The sequence below is a fragment of the Rhipicephalus microplus genome, chromosome 1 (assembly GCF_043290135.1).
Source record: "Rhipicephalus microplus isolate Deutch F79 chromosome 1, USDA_Rmic, whole genome shotgun sequence".
Lineage (NCBI taxonomy): Eukaryota > Metazoa > Arthropoda > Arachnida > Ixodida > Ixodidae > Rhipicephalus > Rhipicephalus microplus.
The window spans coordinates 55198345-55206036 of NC_134700.1; positions in this window are offsets into that span (position 1 = coordinate 55198345).

Genomic DNA, 7692 nt, shown 5'->3' on the forward strand with positions numbered 1-7692 from the left:
TACTCCCCCCTTCCCAATAAAAAGGCACTAATGTAGGCCTCCGTAGGCCTCCGTGATTGCCTACTGGCGCGCGGCGGGCCATTTCGGTTGCTAGGACCAACAGTACCGATTCCAACATGCTTTATTGAAGGTGCTGAAGGATAAAGAAAAGGCCGATTGTTGTAAATTTCTTTAGAGTTCAATGATAGCTTCTCTGTGAATACCATAGATTATCGAACCTAACTTTGTGTATAATGCTCCAATGAAAAAAAAAATGGTTTCACCTTGAGTCACTGCAGAGTCAGAAGCCATCACATGGGCAGGCGTCATTAAGCATCTATATAACGTTGCTAAGGTTCAGCACATTTGTACAAATAATTCTCGTTAATTGAACATTGAGTATAATCCTTGCTTGGGTTAGTATGTGTAAAACATAAATTTGAAATATTAAAATTCTCATTGTGGTTTCTGCAGCAAAGACACGTTGATTAAAACTGATGATTCCGGAGCTATCGCAGAGGTTACATTCGTTATGTTTTTTTCGGTTATGGTAATGGTAATGCGTTACCTTTTTATGTATATATAGAACGTGGAGCCGTGAAACGTTCCCCTTTTTTATTAGAGTAACGAGTAACGTATTTAGTTACTTTTTACTGTAACGGATACAACCCTAAATATTTAGACTTACAGGAGTGATGTCGGCCCACACCGTCAGTTGTGGTTGTGGTCTATAGGCTAGCTGTAAACATTACATAGATATATTCCTTTCATCCAGCACGTGATAGTGAAGGTTTTCTCGACCATTGATGATCTCGACCTTTGAGGAATACACAAGAGCTTCTTAATAATATGCATATCATCCAACCGAAGCGTGCACTTCGTTTCGCTAAAATTTACAGTCAACGTGAGTGCTGTCGTCATACCGTATGTTTTAGGTAGAAACTTAGCCTACTCGAAATACCCAAAGACGTCAATCCACCTAGCAACGCGTGGCTACCCGCTGACGGTTCTGTATGAAAATAGCATCCACAGTGGAGCCTGTCACATCTGCTGAAATTTTATCGCAACATTATTATACTGCCACTTCGCTTGTATTTTTATGTCACTGTCTTGCGCTAAGACACCGCCCTTGTGGCTCAGTAGCTAAGGTACTCGGCTGCTGACCCGCAGGTCGCGCGATCGTATCCCGCCTGTGGCGGCTGCATTTTCGATAAAGGCGAAAATGCTGTAGGCCCATGTGTTCAGATTTGGGTGCATGTTAAGAGAACCCCAGGTTGTCATAATTTCAGGAGTCCTCCACTTCGGCATCTCTCATAATCATATGGTGGTTTTGAAACGTTAAACACCTCAATTAATCAATTGCCTTGCGCAAAGCACGCTTGGCAGTCTGCGAAAATTCTAGATTATTTCAGAATCTTCTGATAATCTTGAGTTACCTACAATATGGATGATGTTCGATGCCACGGGTATGCCACGTATCTTCGCGCAGATCATATTACCGATGACCAATGCTCTGATCACCGCTATCTGCGTAAAGCGTGAATTTCTAGTACTTTGTACTTTTCTAGGCACATGTTCACGAAATAAAAAGTGTCGTCTTGAGCAACCCAAGTACCATATTCTTTGCCGTCGCAACCACGTGGCAATAAGGTAAGTAAGATGAGAACGGGGAAATGATTGATACAAAACAGTGAGATGGGGCGTAAGTGCACGGCCAAGTTTTATTTAAGATGTGTATACCACAAGCTATTTTCTTCTATAGAACCAATATAATGTGGATTTGTTAAGTTACTGTGAAGTTGAATGTCAAGAAAGGAAGAACACGAACTTGGAAAGAGACAGTGGAGACGAAAAAGGATAGGTTCGACGTAAAGTTTGATCGGTCATTCCACGCCAAACGTCCAAGGAGTTTTGGCGGCTATCTTTGGTGTATTCGAAAAATGCCGGGATGATTTACTCCATTGAAAGCAGTCTATCGCGGAAATGTTTTGTAGAGAGAAATATTTTTGGTCACCTATATGTGACCAAAATACCGGCTATAGGCTGGGTCCTATATCGAGTCCTAAAATAAAAGCACATTTACTGAGCGAGTCTATGTAGGCTCCATTTATTTTGCCGACCCGTGGTTCCGAATATTTAAAACCTCCTACTATGGCGTGCCTTGTTGTCGTATTGACGTTCCGGCTTGTAAAGCCGAAAACTTTACTTTTCAAATGATAAAAATGTTCATATCTCTCTCTCCCCGGAACTCATTCTAGGTTCTTCGATAAACACCAGTCATATATATTTAAAAAATGCTTGGACATCAACTATTCATAACTCTAATTTAAGGATGTGGAAATGAAATGACCGTCACAAAATGACCGATGAAGTGAAATATCAACATTAAAAAGCATAGTAAACGTGACTAAAAAGCTAATTCTACAAAAACAATGTAACCTGAACTAATGATGTCACCACACATCTAAAACCTCATGCAATGTATATTGCATACCTGCAAGGTGCAGTTATTCGAGCGCTTTTTGCAGTGAAATTTGGTCATGAAGTTAATCCTGTTCACGGTGGTGCTATTTTTAAATTTAACGGTTGAATATCTAACGAAGCATTAGAAAATTCTTTGCGTGAAACCCATATTTTTTTTCGACGTAATTGAGGATTGTATACATTGTGCTGGCACGAAGTTTAATGCAGGTGATGTGTTTATAGAGTACACCGTTCGGTGACTGTGGTAAAATAGAAACAGCAATTTATGTTAATTCATGCTACAAACCTCACGTGACCTGCTCCCAAAGAACAGAAGAATGCATAACGAAGGGCGTTACTAACGAATGGAAGAATTAAATAATTCTCGGTCTTTAATGTTGTTTCTGTAGTCCAATCTACAAACGTTCGTATTAAACGAGCATGACGGTACGAAGGCATGGAATTGGGTTCTGCAGCATGTTGTGACGCATAGTGCCACTTCAGGTCACCTTTATTACGTGACATTGGAATCCACACTGAGCTTGATCTATGATTATGTACCTAATCAATGGAGAATGAGTGCTAAGCTCCGGTTTCATTATTAATATGGCTTCAAAGACGAGAAAGCAGCATAATTCGTGAGCAATCGAGCACACGTTCTCTCTCTCTATTGCGTTGAACTGCTTGTGCCCTCAGATGCCACTTCAGTTTTTTCTTGAATAAATGTGGCAATTGGGAAAGTTGTGAGCGCTAAACAAGACGTTAAGAAGAACGAGAGAGACCGGATGGGTGCTTGTGAACGTCGTGAGGAAGCATTAGTTTGCGCTAAAAATTTCCCGATATCAATGCGCCATCTGGCTGGATTTCAGGTTTTGTTAAAATGTACGATGACACAGACCATGGGCTTTTGTCATGTCATTTGCTATTAATTAAACAGCGGCTGCGTAATTTAGGTACCATGAAAAATCTCGCGGCCATATTTCAAGATGGAAGGAGGCAGAAACGCGCCGTTCATGCCGTACCTGATCCTTCATCACTCGCGGAAATAAATTTATTCAAGCTGAAACGGGGTCGTACCTCTCGGCAATCAGATAGGCTTTTAATTCTCGAGTCTCTTTATGAGATATTGCTGCCATATTTTTCCAACAGGCCTGCAGTTCTGTTGTACCGACACAACATAGCAAGGCCCGTGTTTTTGTAGATTTTTTTTCATTCCCATTTAAACACTTTTCCATTCATAGTCATCTTTGAAGCGCGTAAGAACTTCCTGTCGTCCCTCACCCATCATTGCGTTTTTCCAGTCCACACTGCAAAAGGCTTGATGGCAAGGTCGTTTTCCACGCTCAAGTTTCTAGTACCCAATCTTTCGCGCTCTTTGTGCTCTTCAAGGAATGCAGAAAGACTACAAATCACAACGAGCTCTACACCATGCCCTCGGGACTAGCATGGGGCAAACATGTTGCGAGTAGTGTCGCAGTGTTCTGCCATTGTGCTCCGTTCGCTCAAGTTCGGTCGACATGCGGCGTCGTTGCAGTGCCATTGGTGTCGTGTTTCCCATGTCTTTTCTTATACACAGTGTTCTGCGAATAAATGCCTCTGTGTAGCCACTGGTGCCGAGGTCACGGATTACGTTTTTCCTTCCTTCCGCAGCTGTGGTGACAATCGGTGGTTGGATTATCAGTTGTTTATTTATTTTAGTTTTCTTGTTTAGCTAGTTTTCTGTATTCTTGCCCAATAAATGTGACCTAGGACATTTTTTTCTTGTGGAAATCGCCTCGGCGCACACCTCTAGTTGCAGCCATAGAGTTTCTCAATATACACTAGAGGGAACTCTGGCGCTAGCGTCTAATGAGAGCTGCAACACACGGCGCTTCAGCGAGCATGAGAATGATGGGTAGTACACACATTTGTCTAATTTTCATACTTCTGGCCTGCTTCTGACTCCGTGTGTGTTCGTGTCGCTTGAAGTTGTGTTTTCACGAAAACATAAATTCGCAAATGTTCACAGTTTGCGCTTCACAACCTTATTCCTTTAGATTTACCATATTGAATCAAGAACTAAGTTCAAAAGGGTTTGTTCTTTTTTTTAAACAAAACCGTAACCAGCAATAACGAAGCCGCAAGTACGATTCGCCACCTGCAAGTACGAAGACTAGGCAAATGTGTGTACCATACTACTTTACCCACGGAGGAAGGAACCTTTTCTTCCTCCTTTTTCCTTCCTCCGTAATATACCCATTGCTTCGCCATTCCCATAGTCGCTGAACGATCGCAGCGCCAGAGTGCCCTCTAGTTAAATTTGGGAAACTCTATGGTTGCAGCTAGAGGTGTGCGCCGAGGCGATTTCGACCGGCGGCGGCGTGGGGGTCGTCCAGAGTCGGCGGCGGCGGCGTTGTCGGCGCACGCCGGTTTTTTCATCGGCGGCGGCGTGCGGCCAATTTTCGTCGGTGGCGGCAGCGTCGGCGGCGCAGAAACCGAAACTGAAAATTCAAAAGGCTCTTCTGCCGCAGGTTACTGAATTCGTTGGAATTCAGGAATTTTCATCCAAATTTAAGATGCAGCAGTTTGTTGCTGTTGTTGGCTACGTCATACTTTATGAAACCTTCTTTCATTGAACAATGAGCAAGCAGTGACGCACGTCACTCATTTCGCTTTTTCCGAATCCGATCTAACTTTTACACTGTACGCAGCACAAAAAAGAAGCACCTCTGCTTCGAGTTTTCTTGCTGCGATTGCATGAAACCACTTTTCTGAGTATCTGTCAGGCTTTGAATGTAACTTTCCCTCAAACGAATCAAAATATCTTCTTTTCACAATGTGAGAATCTTTTATGCAGTGGTATAGGATGCGGAAGGAAACAAATCTGCGCATTTATTCAACTAGTTCTCAGCACGGTGTTCAATGAATGAAGTGTAGACATGGGCGTGGGCGAGGCGGGTGGTGCAACACGGACACTTGAACCCTTCAAGCTCCACCAGCACTTGCTACCCGCTCTAGCGACACCAACACGACCCGCTCCCTCAGTCGTGATGCAAATTACATGTACTGAGGATCAAATATTCTTAAAAGACAGCTTGACACGTGTTGGCCAATGGTGCACGTCGTGGTCCATGAAGTTAAACTCGGACAAGACTGTTCTACTGCGAATCACAAATAAAAGAGAGCCGCTTAAGTTTTCTTACTGTATCGATGGAGTGACTGTTAAAGAAAACCCGGAATACAAATATCTAGGGGTGACAATTACCAATACGTTATCGTGGTCTAAGCACATTGAAAATACCATACCTGTGCAGCTGCCATGCGCAGGCTTGGGTTCATAAGGCACAAACTTAAAGCTGCCCCTACAGAAGCAAAACTGTTGGCTTATAAGACCTTAGTGTTACCTAAGCTTGAATACGCCAACATTGTTTGGGACCCCTTTTCTAAGAAAGACAAGCAAAGGCTAGAAATGGTGCAGCACCGGGCAGTGCGTTTTATTTTCAACAAGTACAGATCCACTGATTCCCCATCTTCGTTGATGGTGCAAAATGGAATTTCAACTTTAGAGCAGCGACGTAAACTAGCCCGCCTAAAATTTTTTTTCGCTTTTTCATGGCCACCTGAAGCTTAACGCAAACCCTTATGTCAAGCCGTTCTTACCTCGAACATCGAGACATCGCCACTCACACAATCTTCTTCCTTACAAAGCCTGCACAAATCTATTCAAATACTCTTTCTTCCCGCGGACAATTGTGGATTGGAATGCATTACCGAGTTCGGTTTTCTCTGCGCGAACTGCGGCCGCTTTTTCAGCGAAGGTGTTTGCTGCCCTAGAATAATTATCGTCTTTGTTTCAGAGGTTTGCTGACCGATTGCTGGTGCTTTTCTAGTTTTTGTGTAGCTCTCGAACGGTTGAGGATGTTTTAGTCGTGGGTTTTCATTGTTTGTTAGAAAAAGTGCGTATTTGTCTGATTTTTTTTTTGAAATTGAAAAATTTAGGGTGGTCCTTGATTGTACGAGCTCTACTGTATAATGGTTTTGTTTGCTTGACCTAGAGACAGTGTGATCGTTGCAACTTTCTAGTTTACAATGAGTTTTGCACTGTGCAACTTTTTTTTTACCTGGAAATGTGTGTATAAATGTATGTATGTGTGTATTTCTTTATATATCTATACTGTTCGTGTGTATGACCAAAACATGCTGATTGATATGTATTCACCGCTACCATGCGATACATGTAACTTTCCCATCTGCCCTCCTGCTTGGTCCTTATAGGACTGCAGTATGTAATAAATAAAAATAAAATAAAAAATAAATAAGTTGAAAGAAGGGTTTACATCCCCCCAAGACAAAAACCTGTCGATGGTCATATGGGCAGATGAGAGCAAATGCAATATTTGCTCAGATACACAGCCCATACTGGTCACGAGCTGGGCGTCCGTTGACCACGCCTGCAGAGAACGTTGACTCCCCGACCCCTTTGTGTTTGGTCAGGGGAGGGGGACACCCCCTGCAAGTGGGCCCCATTAAAATTTCTCTTAAAAACGTCACAAATAAGAATGCTTGATAAGTATGTATAAAACATTCAACTTTCCAATGCTTTTTTTTATAGCGTGTACACGTGCTCAATACCCATCAGATGTGTGAGACAATCGAAATAGCAACTGCCACTTTCGACTTGTTCCGGAAAAGACTCAATAGAAGAATGCAATTACGAATGCTGGGAACCTATGTTCGTTTGTATATTTGATTTCTAGGCATGATTTAAATTCCTATATAAACAAAAATAAAACATGCAACATATTAAAAAAAAAAGGCTGCTATTGCAAGATGTGTGTTGCACGACGTGATTTTTCTAGACTTACATCTCTGCAAGGCACATCTGATGTCACAAACTTGCAAGTGTCCCCCCTTTTCCCCACGACATTTCCCGATCCCCCCCCCCCCACCTCTCTAATAAAAAGGCACCAATGTAGGCCTCCGTAGGCCTCCGTGATTGCCTACTGGTGCGTGGCGGGCCATTCCGGTGGCTAGGACCAACAGTGCCGATTTCGATTTGCTTTATTGCAGGTGCTGAAGAATCAAGAAAAGGCCGATATTTGTAAATTTCTTGAGAGTTCAGTGATAGTTTCTTTTTGAATACCGTGGATTATTGAACCTCACTTTGAGTGTAATCCTCCAATGAAAAAAAAAATGGTTTCATCCTGTGTCACTGCAGAGTCAGAAGCCATCACATGTGCAGGCATCATTAAGCTTATATATAACATTGCT